The 16,729-nt window shown below is 34.2% G+C and overlaps 1 protein-coding gene across 7 annotated transcripts in view; it reads right to left on the bottom strand.

Moving 5' to 3' along the window:
• Positions 1-16,729, bottom strand: part of PRDM2 (PR/SET domain 2) — a 138,737-nt gene that overhangs the window by 32,126 nt on the left and 89,882 nt on the right. The gene's annotated exons all lie outside the window — the stretch shown is intronic.

The raw sequence follows: 16,729 nt of genomic DNA on the forward strand, positions 1-16,729 counted from the left end.
TAAAATGGAAACAATAACAAAGAATATAATGAAGAACAGAACAAAGTTATGTTGATATAAAAAATGACACACAGAAGGGTGAAAAGGAAATCTGAATGAAATAGCAAGAAGACAGCATATAATCTATGGCACAATGGAGAGTGCCAGGCCTGGAGACAGAAGAGATGAGTTCAAATCCAGCTTAAGACATTTGCTGGCTGTGTAAACTTTAGGCATATCACTTGTCTGTGCTAGCCTCAGTTTCCTTATCAATGAAATGAACTAGGGAAGGAAATGGCAAACCACTCCAGTATCTCTGCCAAGAATAACTCAAAGGGGGATACGCAGAGTTAGACACAACTGAAAATGAATAAATAATATAGATCAGCAAAGGTTGATAGGAAAAATTATGACACAATATTGTTTAAATTTGTATTTTGGGTTAGTACCAATTTATCCTAATGCCTGTATCATACTGATATATTAAAATGGATTCATTTTTATCACCTTAAGAAATTCCCTGGTCCAATTCCCTCATTTTACAGATAAAAAACTGACAAGTCTTGAAAGTGTAAATGACTTACCTAAAGCCTGATAGCAAATAAGTATCATGACAGAGCTTAGATTCAAAACTAGCTCTTCAAACTCCAACTATAAATGTCATTCCACTTTATCATGATGCCTCTTTATATGAATTTTTTTAGAACCTTTTTTTTGAAGGCAATGGAGTTAAATGGCTTGTCCAGGGCCACACAACTAGGTAATTATTAAGCGTCTGAGGCCAGATTTGAACTCAAGGACTCCTGACTCCAGGGCCAGTATCCACTGCATCAACTAGCTGCCCCCATGATGTCTCTTCTATAACTACTCAGCACAATTCCTATACTCAGAGCTTAGGATCTCAAAGAACTCCTATCTAGTCTACTCATGGAATCTAGGGGGTGGGTGTCACAGCAAACCTGAACCCCCTAACAAAATACCTAATATATTATAATATGATATGCTTTCTAGTATATTACACTAGAAATATAACTACAAAGTATAAAATTTTATATTTTATATTTACTATCTCATTTGGTTTAAAATACAGTACAAGGAAAATGAATTTATCAGAAAGGAGCACCAACAGGTTGCAGAAAAAAAATTCTAAAAGTTTTAGGCTCAAAAACTGCCGAGGATTTCCTTTAAACCAAGGAGGAAAAAAAAATTAAGACACAGTCTCTAGTTGTTGGACAAATGGTCAAGTCAAAACCACCAAAGACCTACACCTGGAAATAAGACAATGATAATGACTATTTTTTTTTCAAAAAACAGTATAGCAACACACCACCAACCAACTAGGCAAGGAGTTGAACAACTAAAGACACAGCTAAAGGCAAAAGAAACAGAAATAATTTAATTCAGATCCAAAACATGAAGTGCTAGCCTTAAAGTCAAACCATAAGAAGACTTAAGATATGAAAAGTAATTTCACCAAAGGCTACAGGTGAAACTTCCCAGAAGATACAAAATGCAAGAATGATTATTCAATTAACAATAAAAATAGGTCACAGTATAGGAAATAATTTGTAGGTAGTTTTCCTTAAGGTAAATTTTTAAATTTCATTCATTAACTAAAAGTCCAACTCTTAATTTGTCATGCTTACAACTATAAAGTATAAAATACAAACTTTTGTTTGTACCATGCACTGGTACATGCGATTCACATGAAAGTTAAGTCCTTTGTACTATTAATCATACTGGTTAACAAAACATGTAAGTGAACAGAATTAGCTCAAAACAAGTGGTACTATTATTCATCAAAAAAAAAAAAAAAGCTTGGTAATGAAATCAAATGGGTATAATAAAGGAGTAAAAGACAGCAGGTCAAAGATGTTAATAGGAAAAAATGAACAAGACATTCTTCTATAGTTTGAAAAAAGATTCACTTTTGACCCTTTCCAGATTCTCACTTTCATCCTTAACACAAAACAGGAACAGATCTTTAAGAATATTGATTAAATTTCTCAACTGACAAGGACTTATCTTCAATCATCACTCAACATGAACTGTTACACATAACCTGCTTGAGAAATCCTTCTTGAAATTCTTCTGTAAAATATATTTGGCCTCTGTAAATAGATTCTGAGTTGGAAAAGACCTCAGAAAACCGTTAAGGTTCAATACACACATGAGAAATCAAGTGGAAAATCTTTATTTATCCGTACTAAACTTCATCTTACTGGATTCAATTCAGTAGTTGGCATGTCAAGAAACAATTTGGATCTTGATTCTGCCATTCAATGTTATCTACTCCTCAAGCTTTTGTCACATTGTCAGTTTGGTAATCATGACAACTATGGTTTCAAACAAATCTTAAAAGGGGGGGGGGGGGCTAGGTGACATAGTGGATAAAGCACCGGCCTTGGAGTCAGGAGTACCTGGGTTCAAATCCGGTCTCAGACACTTAGTAATTGCCTAGCTGTGTGGCCTTGGGCAAACCACTTAACCGCATTTGCCTTGCAAAAACCTAATAATAATAATAATAATAATAATAATAATAATAATAATAATACTTAAGTGGTTATAACTATAATTACAATACAATAAGGACAAGCACTAAAAGAGTAAATTCACATTTATTTAGCACTGAGACTACATATCATGAGACTACATAACTTGAGCAAGAATTAATATATTCAAAAATATGATGATGCAGCTAATTTAGGTTTAGTCCCCCTTTGACCTAACAAGCAGTGCTTGGCAGCTTGCAAAGACAGAATTTTTCAAGGACCTGACAATTCTCTTTTGAAAATAGAAGGAACAGAAAATCACCCAGACAATTAGTGAATCACTTTCTCTCTGTCAAAGGGAAAGTCCTTTCTCTTCATAGGTGACATGAAAAATATTTTATGCTCAAATAATAAAAGCATACATACAAACCCTTTAAGGATAAGTTTAATATTACTTAACTTCAAAAGAAAATTTTAGTAATCTTATTAGAATCTTCTGATAACCTGAATTCAAAAGAGGAAATATCAAAGTAAATATTCAAATTAAGTTAAGATGTCATGTAACATAAAAAAATGTTACACTACAGTTTTACCCACAAAATTAAGGGCATAGCTAAATAGTTATCTACTGAATTTGATCAATATACTGCTGTACTACTTTATGTAGTCTTTTAGACATTCTTCTTGACTAATTACTGCCATGACCTTCCCATTCAATCCTTAAAATTACAGCAGCTTCAGTTTCTACTACATAACGGAAAATTTATTATCTATTCACATTACCAAATTTCATAGGATTGGCCCAGGCCTCACCTTCTGGATCTTTTAACCCTAGGCAGCTCCCCAATTCTGAAAACTCTCTCCCTACTTTTTTTTTTAAGTTTTTTGCAAGGCAAATGGGGATCAGTGGCTTGCCCAAGGCCACAAGGCTAGGTAATTATTAAGTGTCTGAGGCTGGATTTGAACTCAGGTACTCCTGACTCCAGAGCCGGTGCTATATACTACCATATACACTGCACCACCTAGCCACCCCTCTCCCTACTTTTAAAAAGCAAGTTCCATTTGTTTCTGCATTGTTATGCTTCTCGAACACATACATAATAGGCAGCCTCACTTATTAATATACTATTATGATGCCTTGGATTTAGTTTCTGATAAACAATCCCAATACTGCTCATGCCTACTACAATGCTACAAAGTACATAGCAATAACATTCTTAATTTTGTTCCTCCTTCCTTCTGGTCCTGTTTCTGACATTATAAACTTCAAAATCATGTCTCTATTGATAACTCTTCCTCAAATTTTCCACAGTGCCTAGGGCCTTCTTCTTCCTGGAACTCTCCCACTCTGCATGGCCCTGGACTACCACCCCACTCTCTACCATTAATTAGTAAATTCCTACCAAGCCTTCTACTCTGTAGAAAGGTCAAGGCCATCTTTCACTGCCCTCCCAGTCCTGTTCAGTGTACCATTCCCTACACTACCCAGCTACTGTCTCCATCTCTTGAAGAATTAAACAATCATGCATCTATAAAGTGTTTATATATATATATATATATATATATATATGCCTATTATCATATCAAGTTTGCAATTTCTTTCTCCCAACACCTACATTTAATTATCCCTTCTGTTTAGGTGATTTGCAGCACATTTGACTGAAAACATTATACTTCCTTCCTGTCTCCCTCCCTTTCAGGTTTCAAAATAGTATCAGGGACAATTACTGAGAAGTTCTGTGTCATGTAGATACATACCTACAAAAATCAGCAGACCTCTTCAGGGTTATTAAGCTAACAAAATGCTAGGTCAGTGTCTGTCCAAGAACTGCAAGGTGCCAGCAGTCATGAATTCTGCTCTTCTTTCTCTGACCATAAGGAGATGGTGGGCACTTCTGGCTCTCCATCTATAAGCTTTGAACGTAGAAGCTACTTCAAGAAATACTCCAACTCCTCCCCGTTGATGAGAAAAGTTTCATTTCTACCCTACAAATGAAATGACATAATACTCTTTTCTCCTCTCTTCTCTGTCATTTTTCCACTTTTCAATTGCATTCACTTCTGCCTGTTTTCTTTTTTTCTCAATGAAATATTTCTAAGAAACATTTCATTCTTCATGAAAACTTGGAGCAGAAACTCATTACCCCATGACTGAACAATTGTGATATATGAACGTGATGGAGTACCATTGTTCTGAAGAATTCATGAGAGGGCAGACTTCAGGAACTCCTGGAAAGACTTGCATGAACTGATGACTGAGTGAAGTAAGCAGAACCAGGAGAGCATTGTGTGTGATCAACAATGATGGCTTTAGCTCCTCTCAGAAGTTCAATGACCAAGGATAATTCTGAAAGACCTGTGACGGAAACTACCAACCACATCCAGAGGGGGGAAAAAAACCAAACTGACATCTGATTGCAGAACAAAGCATACTATTTTCCCTTTTTAAAATGTTGCTTTATGTTTTTTTCTTTTTTCTCATGTTTACCCCCTTTAGTTCTGATTCTTCTCTCCACTACATGACTAATATAGAAATTTACTCAAATTACTCTCTAGCATGGGGAGAAGAAAGAGAAAGAAGGGAGGCAGAAAAGTGTGGAGACTCAAAAGTTTACAAAAAGTTTAAAAAAAAAGATAATAATGAAAAATATCTTTGCATGTAACTGAAAAAAATAAAATACTAACAAGAGAGAAAAAGAAAAAATACATTCTTCCAGCTTATTCATTTTTTCTCTATTACAATGATAAACCTATACTCTTTACATGATATCACTATCTTATCACCTCTATATAACTCTCAAACCTAATTCCAACCATGATCTATCTTCTAAGTAAAAAAAAAAACCCTTATATTGATGACAATTTGCTTGTGATCTCCACCTGCATCTTTCATGGGCACCTCAAAATGAATATATCCAAAATCAAAATCTATTCCAATTCTACCATTCCTCCATCATTCAAAGGTCATCTTGTGGGATCATGAATTTCATAATTTATATGGATAAGGAGTTTGAAGAGACCTAATAAACTATCTAATCTCTCTCATTTTTATAGATGGAAAAATAAGACCCCTAGGAGCTCAAGGGGAGTAAAATAGCAGACTTAGTGCCCTAGTATGTGTATAAGGCCCTGGGCTGGTGCTAGAAATAATGGCATAATAAGTTCCTGCTCAAGGAGCCTCCCAAGTCTCCTATACCCCCAAGAGTGTTCTCAAGTCTCTCATTGCAACATCACTCCTAGCTCTGTGGGGAGAGGAGAAACCCATCTATGCTTCTAAGCATTCTGTTACACAGAGAGATCAGGCATCAATGACGTGCATGCAATCTGCATTGAAGACCTTTGTACACTATTATCTTACTTCCCAAACCTGTCCCATATCCAACCTTTATATTGTAGAAGATACTGTTATTTTTCTAGTAACCCTAACTTGCAACTTCACTGTCATTTTTGACTCCTCCCTTTTATTCACATTTCTAATCAGATGCCAACTTTTGTCATTTCTCCCTCTGCAAGATTCCTTCCATCTCTATTTCTCTCTCACAATCACCAAGTTAGTTCATGTCTTACCACTTCTCACTTGGATTGTTGCAATAATCTTTTAATTGATTTCTTTTTCCCAATTCTTTTCTTACTCCAATCCATAAAAAAAGAGGTCTGACTGTGTAACTTCCCTACTCAATAAATTCCAGTGGCTCTCAATGGATCAAATATTATTTCATTCTTTAAATTTTACTATTGTGTAAGTTTTATAATGTACATAAATAGTAGTAAGGTATTGCATGTATAAAATTTGTAAAAAGTAAACACATATTGTGGGTTTACAGATGGGGTACCCAAACAAAAAAAGTTTCCATTAATTTAAGAGATTGACTTTACTATGCATATATATATTTGAAGAATATATATACATACACACACACACACACACACACACATATGTATATATGGCGGCTAGGTGGCGCAGTGGACAAAGCACTGGCCCTGGAGTCAGGAGTACCTGAGTTCAAATCCGGTCTCAGACACTTAATAGTTATCTAGCTGTGTGGCCTTAGGCAAGCTACTTAACCCCATTTGCCTTGCAAAAACCTAAAAAAAAAAAAAAAGTGTGTGTGTGTGTGTGTGTGTGTGTGTGTGTGTGTGTGTATACATTTTACATAGGTCACAACATGCAGCTTAGCTGTACAACTAGGTCATTGTCAGAACATACTGTCTTGGACTGACAAGGCAGACAGTCAATAAATTTGAACCTAGAAGACGTAATAGCTAGGATTTAAATAGCATTTCAAGATTTGCGAAGCACCTTAATAAAGATTATCTCATTTTATAAATATTATCATTTTACCTTTGTATTTATTCAGAAGGCTATAGAGCCATTAGGGAAAATTGACAAGCATCATCACTGCTCCCAAGTGACTCATTGCCACATAAACCCATTCTTTTAATGCCAAGATTCACCTACTATAAGTCACAGAAAGGGGGTAGAGAGGAGGGTTTCCCAGATAAATAGCTCAAAATGTATGACTAAATGAAATTCTCCAGTGAACTCAGCACATCTTTTATGGGGGAGAATTATAGAAGAACGAGACAAGAACAACAAGGGACAGTGACCTGAATTAGTGAAGCAAATTATCCAGTCCAATGGGATAATGAATCAAATGAAAAAAAGTCATGCCACCAAATGCCACACAATACTGATTTAAAACAAATTTTTAGAAATGCAATGTGTGACATTATGTAACCTTTTTATTTCTATATTAATAAAAATAGGGTTTTTCTCCCATTTTCTTCAACTAATCAATGGTGTAATACATGAAATTCACTTATTGTTCCACTGACTGAACTTACTTTATTTAAATAGCAAATTCTTTTGAGTCAGGAATTGTCTGTGGTAAGAGCTGTTTCTCTTGTTGAGGTATATAATATGAAATGTTTCCATTCTGAGAATTTTTTAAAAATTAAATTATTTCTGAAAATGAACCTTTCTGTTTTGCAGAGGAAAAGATTCTTGATTCTTGGGGTGGAGGATCCTGTATTAAATGTTGAAAGAATGAAACACTGATGCCTATGCTACAAAATTATTACAACAAATAAGAATAAACATTTTATTTTAAACATCACCTTACGAGACAAATATGATTCCAATACATAATAAACCAGAGAGAAAAGCAGAGAAAAATCACAGACCAATATCACTTATTAATACAAATATATTGAAAACAATCCTAGCAAAAATATAGGAATCTATACCAAAAAGTATTCACTATTACCAGACTAGATTTATATCAGTGATGAAAGAAGGGTTGATTCCACATAGGAAAACAAAACAATTGAAACCACATGATTATGGCTAGGAGGTGCAGGAAAAGCTCCAAAAATACAACATTTATAATAATGCTAAAAACCCTAAAAAGTATAGGCATTAAAAGATCACTTTTAAAAAGATAACCAAAAGCTAGCATTTTTTTTAAATAAGATCAATTGGAAAACTGCCAGTTTTAAAAAAGGGGTGAAACTCCATTACTGACAGTTCTAAAAATGCTGATAACAGCAATAAAAGAAAAAACTTTCATAGCATAATAAACATCAGCAGAAAAGAGACAAAACAATTTTTATTTACAGAGGACATAAAAGTTTAATATGAAAACCCCAAAGGAAGCAAAGAAATTAAACTAGGCAACAACTTTATTAAGTAACAACAAACAAAATAAATCTATCAAAATCATCAAAAGTTCTATTTAGTAATTTAAAAATTCAGGAGGAAAAACAAAAAGAAATCTCATTAAAAACTTCTACCAAAAAAAAAAAAATATCTGAAACAACTTGAGTGTATCCAGGCACACAAAGGACAAGTATAAATGAACTGCAAAAATATAAGCCTGGAGAGATAGTTACTATATATGTAAGGGTCTACACCAGTAAGTTTAAATAAATATAGGTAATGCTGTCATTTTATAGATTTAACAACCAAATCACTAAGGCTTTACTTTGGAGAGCTACAGAAAAAATATCAAAATTCATTTATTATCAAATGAAATGTCTTTAAAACAACTTTGCTAACCATAAGGAGATATATAAATGATAGCTATTAGTATTGTTGTTTTGTTATTGTCATTACCTAGAAGAACTAAAGATATTAGAAACTCTAGGGAAATAACAGGGGGTTGGGAGATGAAGCCAAAGAATTTCTTTAAACATCACCTTACGAGACAAATATGATTCCAATACATAATAAACCAGATGAATATCAAGCTGTGATATAATGCAATAATCATAAAAACTATTTTTTCTTCATTAAAAAAAAACAGAAAAAAGGGGGCAGCTAGGTGGCACAGTGGATAGAGCACCAGCCCTGGAGTTCAAATCCAAACTCAAGACACTTAATAATTCCCTAGCTGTGTGGCCTTGGGCAAGCCACTTAACCCAATTGTCTTGCAAAAAACAAACAAAAAAAAAACAGAAAAAGTCTAAATGAAAGAATAGATAAGCAAAGTAAAAATTAATGCCACAATCTTCAGTAAACCCAACAAAATAAACAACTCAGGTGGAATATCCTCTTTTCAACAAGAACTACTAGGCAAAGTATAAAGAAACTGGGAGAAAAAAATGGCTTGGGAAAATATATCTCAAAATAAGTTCCAAATAGATAATGATTTTTAAAATACATCAGTAAACAGTTTGTAGAATACTAATGTGGGTATCTTTCACAACTATGGCTAGGGAATAGAAGAGATTACAAAAATAACAATAGTTAATATCAAGTACATGAAAGGGGGAAGTTTCTGAAGTACAGAAGCCATGCAAGTAAGAAAAGATGGGAAATTATCAGCTAGAGGTGAAGAGAAGGGGAATGTTTGAAATAAAATTTATCAAATATCCTCATTATATATGTAATTAATGCATAAGTCACTCCCAAATAGATAAAGTAGTCAAAGGATATAAATAGTTCTCAAAAGAATTGAAAACTGTAACAACATATGAAATAAATGATCTAAAAATAATAAAAAATGCAAGTTAAAACAACTCACTTTTCACTTAGAATGCAGAAAAAAACAGTAACTGACAAAATAAGGGGAAAAAAGATAAACAGTCAATGATAGAGATGTTGAGATAAAAATATTTACATATTGTTAGAGCTGTGAGATTGTCCAAGAATTCTTGCAAACAACCCAGAATTGTGTGAAGGGGAAACAACTTTAATGCAGACATCCCACTGCTGGGCATACATTGTTAGGAGGACACAGACAGAAAGGTTTCATACATGCAAAAATATTCATTTCAGCATGTTTATGGTAACAAAGAACTAGAAATAATGGGAGTGTCCATTGAATGGAGAATGGTTAAACAAACAGTGGTATATAAAGTCTTCAAAAAGAAGTAAAACTATTTATTGGATATGTTATAATGGATAGTCTTCCGAGGTATGAATTATACTAACTACTGAGGTTACTTTCAATTGTAAAATTCTGTCATTCTGTAAATTCAATGGAATATTACTTTACTAAAATAACAAATGGGAAGAATACAAAATGATGCAGTGGGAAAAAAAAGCAGAATTGGGAAAATATAGAGGACAATGTAAATGAAAGAAAAATAAAGCTGCACAGTGCCATAGTCCCCATGCTTTGTCCTAGAGAAAAGAAAATGAGAACTGGTGGTTATGGAGAGACTACTGAATATGCTAAAAACTGGGGCTGATGTATCAAGTTGGTTTGACTGAAATGGATTATTTTTTTCCACCTCTAATATAAAAGAATATTTGTTGGGTACAGTATGGGGAAGAGATATATTCAGAAACAAATGTGATGTGAAAACAAAAGACATCAGTAAAAACTTTTAAAAAATAACTAAATGCACCTATAGATATACCAATCCTATTGGCTACTTGGGCACTCCTACCAAGTAACACTACAGAAGTATACAATACCTGTAGTTCAGTTAGTCACTTTTTTTCATATAGTATGATGGAGGTGGTGGCTAAGGACTGTAAAGTTCATTCCACAGCAGATACCTTCAGTCCTTTCTTTTGCATAGCAATCAAGGTTGAAATTTGTTTTGCAACTTAAATAAAATAAGGGGATTTTTCACTAAATCAGAGATAAACAATTAAAAAAATTAGCAACTTCACAATCTTACAGAATAAATTCATTAAAAAAATTTTCTTCCTAAGTTTAAAAATATTCCAAAATCTGTATGAAAACTTTTAATTAAAAAAACTAATCAAAATAATTAAATGGCTCTGACTTTCTTGATTAAAAATGATTTAAAAATACAGTGAAGCTTTTATGTCATCAAAGCTAACATTTAGTATTTCCTTATTAGTGTTAAAGACAACTTCTTTTTAAAAAAATTTCAGGGGCAGCTAAGTGGCATAGTGGATAAAGCAGCAGCCCTGAAGTCGGGAGTACCTGGGTTCAAATCCGGTCTCAGACACTTAATAATTACCTAGGTGTGTGGCCTTGGGCAAGCCACTTAACCCCATTTGCCTTACCCCCCCCAAAAAAAAACCTAAAAAAAAATTTCAATACTTTCCTGCTCTTTATACAAATCAATGTCTCATACACTACACATTCTTCAAAACCCAATCAAATCTCACTTTGCAACAAAGAAAAACCAAACAGACAATCACAGTAAGGAGGACCACATATGCAACATACTCTAGCAGAAACCCTGCCTCTCATCCTTAACAAAAAGGAAGAAATAGGTTTCATCTACAATCAAGGTCACAGTAATGTTTTCCTGGATTTTTTAATATTATTTTCATTTCTGCTATCATAGTCACTGTAAACATTCAAAGGTTTTTAAGATTGGAGGATGCTGAGGGGCAGCTAAGTGGCGTAGTGGATAAAGCATGGGCCTTAGAGTCAGGAGCACCCGGGTTCAAATCCGGCCTCAGACACTTAATAATTACCTAGCTGTGTGGCTTTGGGCAAGCCACTTAACCCCATCTACCTTGCAAAAACCTTAAAAAAAAAAAAAAGATTGGAGGATGCTGGAAGAACCTTTACAGAGTCTTCTATTTTAAAGATGAAGAAAGATCCTCTAGGTTATCTGCCCAAGTTTTACACAGCTAGTAAGCAAGACTCAAAGGTCTTAGTTCCACTGAAGGTACCTCTTCCACACCTGGGCTGCCCATGCCTAAGTGTCTAATGAGTGGGCTTACCCCCTGCCACTGCTGCCCCAGCAGAGACTGGGACAAACTCAGTCTAACTCACCAAAGGGTATTTCTGCAAAAAGCAAGCTATACACAAAGGCAACTAGCTGCCTGCTTCATGCATACCAACCCACCAAAGGGGTTGATTTTACCTTGGAAACATTTTCCACTACATGCTAGCATGTAGTATGATTTTGGTGTCTATCTATCAGGCCATACAAAGAGCAGATGGGAAAAAAATTTCAATGTATGAAATGTGCCTTTTATTTAGCAAGCAAAGGTCCAGTACAATTTATATCACATTTTATTCCAAATTTCCAAACATTTTCTGCAATTTGAGAATCAGAGTACTGAATGAAATATATTCTTGCTATAGAATACTTATATTTTTAAAAATTAATAAGTTTAAATTTAAGCCACCAATATTCCTTTTTTTTTTTAAGTTTTTGCAAGGCAATGGGGTTAAGTAGCTTTCCCAAGGCCACACAGCTAGGTAATTATTAAGTGTCTGAGGCCGGATTTGAACCCGGGTACTCCTGACTCCAGGGTTGGTGCTCTATCCACTGCACCACCTAGCTGCTCCTCGTCACCAATATTCCTAAGTAAAATGGCAAACAATTCATCTTGATTATTATTCATAAAACATTTCTACTAGAATAATCATGTTTATAAATTAATATAAAATGTGAGATAAGTCATGTGAACATTACTGCATTTGATATGAAGCAACTGAAACTTGGAAAAGTTAAATGAGCTGCCCATAGTCACATAAGCAATAAAGTCAGAGTCAGAACATGGAACTTAGGTTTTCCAGGATAAGATACAAAGTCTTATTTCATACATCAGCACACTAATAAGTGGAGCTGTGAATCTCTATAACCATTCTGTAAAACAATTTGTCCTTATACAAATAAAGTGACTAAAGTCTTTTTGCCCCAAAGATTATGCTCTATATATACCCAAGTAGATCACTGAAAAAGAAAAGTTCCAAATACACTAAAATGTTTGTAATAATATATTCTTAAATTTTAAATTTTATTTAAGACAATGGGGTTAAGTGACTTGCCCAAGATCATACAGCTAGGCAATTATTAAGTGTCTGAGGCCATATTTGAACTCAAGTACTCCTGACTCCAGGGTTGGTGCTCTATCAACTGCGGACCTAACTGCCCCCTGCAATAGTACATTCTATAGAAACAAAGAACCGGAAACCAAGTAGATGCCTACTGATTATGGAATGGTTAATTAATTGTGAACACAATGGAATATTACTGTGTTGTAAAAAATGATAAATACATAAAGGAATGGAAAGACTTATGTGAACTAATGTAAAACAAAGTAAGCAGAACCCCAAAAACCAGTACACATGAAAAAAAAAAGTATTAAGTGCCTACTTTGTGTGAGGTAATACACCAGAAATTAGAAGAAATACAAAGACAATCAATAACAACATTTGGACTGTCAGGGAACAAGACATAAAGAAGCAAGAGCTCAAAAAAAAAAAAAAAATAAAAAGGCAAGAAATATATGGCTACATGCCTACAAAATTCTCCTAATGGGACTACAGAAAGATATTAGAGATAACAATTATTCCTATAGGAAGAAGTATGTAAAAATAACTAAAAAAGTGCATTTGTCAGAGGGCTATATTTAGAGTCAGTAAATTCTGGATTAAAATTCTACTGAAATACATAAAACTTGTGAGAATCTGGGAGAATCACTTAATCTCCCTCAGGTACAGTTTTGCTTGTCTTCAAAAATGAAAGGGCTGGGGGACAGCTAGGTGCAGTGGATAGAGCACCAGCCCTGGAGTCAGGAGGACCTGAGTTCAAATCCAACATCAAACATGTAATAATTACCTAGCTGTGTGGCTTTCGGCAAGCCACTTTAACCCAATTGCCTTGCAAAAAATAATAATAATAATAATAATAATAATAATAATAACAAAAACAAAATGAAAGGGTTGCACTGACAGTCTCCCGAGGTTTCTTCCAGCTCAAAAATCCATGATCCTATGATAAAAGTGGAGGGTCCAAGTACAGTTAATGGATGTAATATGAGTAGTAAGTCAGCAAAGGTTCTAGATTTACCATCTTCCAACATTCTCAAGCTGCCCTCATATCAGTTCTCCAATTGGGAAGCAAGTCACTGCACTGTAGAAAACAAATGATAGTTTTCTTAGAAGTGTAAAAGAATTAGAACATAACACTACACTACTACAATTCATTTAGGCGCACTAAAAACTACTGATGGACAAAGCAAATGCCCAATGATTGGGCAATAGCTAAACAAATTATGACACACAAACATAACAGAATATGACTCTGCTGTGCTAAAGTATGAGATGAATAAAAAGAATCCAGCAAAGCTCTATATGAATTAATTAAGGATAAAGGAATCAGGGACAAGAACCATCTACATAATAACTATAATGCAAATGGAATGAGGAATGACACCAAAAAAAATAATGCGAATGAAGAGATATGAGAGAACATCACTTCTGGTAGGCAGGAGGTCCACAGATGCTGGTGTTAACACAGTGCACATGCTTTCAAGTATTTTTCAATGTACAGCTCAGTTGTGCTGGGCTTTTTTTATTCTCTAAATAATATTTGTTAAATTGAATGGCTCTCTTAGAGGGAAAGCGATATTTAGGATAACTATGATGATACTAGAAACAGAAGACGTCAATTAAAAACTTATTTTCAAATACTACTGGCGGAACAGTGAATTAGTCTAACCATTCTAGAAAGTGTCAATTATAGCTTTTCTCAAAAATGACTAATACAAATCCTTTAGACTCTCATCTCTTAGAAATATCAATAAAATTAAAGACAGCAAAGTGCCACATACACTGAAATACTCTGATTTTGTTTTTTCCAAGTATCGAACTTCCCCCAACTCTGACACAGTATCACCATTTTAAAATAAAGAATAAAATAAAACCACATACTTATTATGTCTCATTTTGCATACTGAATCTTCACCATTCTGTCAGGAATTGGGTAACAATTCTTTTCATTGGTATGCTGACATCTTAGTTGATCATTTTTTTTTAACGAAGTTTGAAAGTCTTTCAAAATTGTTCATTTCTATAGCATGGTGTTGTATAGGCTATTATCCAGGTTCTTGCTCAAGTTACTATGTAACAATTCATGTAAGTCTTCATAGGTTTCTCTGAAACAATCTCTTTCTTCATTTCTTGCAGCACAATGGCTGCAAACCACTATTTCGATACAGCATTTTTGTTCACCAATTGGGAGGCTCTTAGCTTCCCAGTTCTTTGTCACTGCAAAAGGAGTTCCTTTAGATATTTTTTTTAACATATACAACCTTTTCCTCTCTTAGCTTTTTGAAGGATAAGCCTAGAGGTGTTATCACTGGGTCAAAAAATACAAGCCCAATTTAGGAACTTTTTGGGCCATGATTTCATACTGCTTTTCGTAACAGAGCAATTTCCAGCTACTACTTCCAAAAGTGCATTAATCTTACAGTTTTCTCACAGTTGTTAATTTGCATTTCTTTATTACTGATTTGGAGTATTTTTATTTGGTTATAATTTGGATTTCTTCCCTTGAGAATTGTCTGTATCTGCTGTCCATTTATCAATAGTCAAGATGTCTTTAATAAGTTTGTATTAAAAACCTTTATATATCTTGAAAATGAGACCTTTATCAAAGAATCTTGATTAAAAGATTTTGTTCCCACTTGTTTCCTCTTCAAATCTTAGTTGCAATGGAAATGTTTACTTTTTAATTTTACATGATCAGATTTGTGCTTTTTATATACTAAGATCTTCTATCTCTGTTGGGGATATGAACTCTCTCCACAGATCTGAAATTTCTTCTTTGTTCTTATTTCTTTATGATATGATCTTTTATATCTAGGTTGTGTAGCTACATAAGTTGCTTTTATATAGAATAAGATAATTGGTATAAATCTACTTTCTACCAGACTATCTAGTTTTCGAAGTTTGTGTTTTTTTAAAAAAAAACTACTGAGTCCTTTCCCCAGGAGTTGGGTGTTTGAATTTATCAAACACTAGGTTTAAGGACCATTTCTTTCAGTAAACTGTGTGCTTAATTTGTTTCACTGCTTTACCTTTTATAACTTTCAAACTATTTTGATGATTATGGTTTTTTAATATAGTGCAAGATCTAGTATTGGTAGACCTTTCTCCTTTCTCCCATTTTTTTTTTCACATACCAAAATATTCTTAACACTTGTTGAGGTAGCAAATAATTAAAAACAAAATAGAGGCTCATGAGATGGATGAAACTAGGCCATAAAAATAACAAAGCACTAAAAGAAAAACAGGAAATGTCTGATACAAAGTGAAATAAGTAGAACCAGAAAAACAAAATACATAATGACTACAATGTAGACAGGAAACATAAAAATCAGCAAATATTTGAAACTGCAAGTTGTGTAATTATAATAACCTAGATGAAGTCCACAAACATTTATTAAGCACCTACTATGCATGCTGAGCATTGGGAATATCAAGAAAAGCACACTCTTTGCCCTCATGGAGTTCACCCTCACTCAGTAAAGTTGAATTCCAGGGAAGTCCTTCCTCTTCTTTGTAGAGGGAAGGGACAGCAGGTGTGGAACATGATGTTCATTGGGAGAACTTCCTGATGGGATGGTTAATATTGCTGAACTTTTTCCCCTTCTCTTTTAAAATATCTGTTATGAGAGATAGATCCCTGACAAGGGGAAGGGGGAAGGAATTATTAACATATGAAGGGAGTAAGAATCATCTAAGTGCAAGTCCAAAGTTGGACTCTGGCTATTCAACCCCTGGTAGTCCCTTAACTCCTCAGGATCCCAGGCAACTCTCCAAGTTGTAGGCACCTACTATTCTGCTCTAAAAGAAGTTGTTTCCCTCACCAATTAAATCATAGGAAGGGAAGGAAAAGTTGGTGTCAATAAAAGGTATTGATGAAAATAAGATTCTTAAAAAGTTAAATTCGGAGGAAAGTGAAAAGCCCAGCAACATTCAACATGTTTCATAAATCTCAATGCAGTCATAGAAGCTCTGACAACTCCCAAGGCTGTGTAAACTGTTTCCAGGAAGACGTAGAGGAACTAGGCTATTGGGGTT

This window comes from Macrotis lagotis, chromosome 1 (genome assembly GCF_037893015.1).
Source record: "Macrotis lagotis isolate mMagLag1 chromosome 1, bilby.v1.9.chrom.fasta, whole genome shotgun sequence".
Lineage (NCBI taxonomy): Eukaryota > Metazoa > Chordata > Mammalia > Peramelemorphia > Peramelidae > Macrotis > Macrotis lagotis.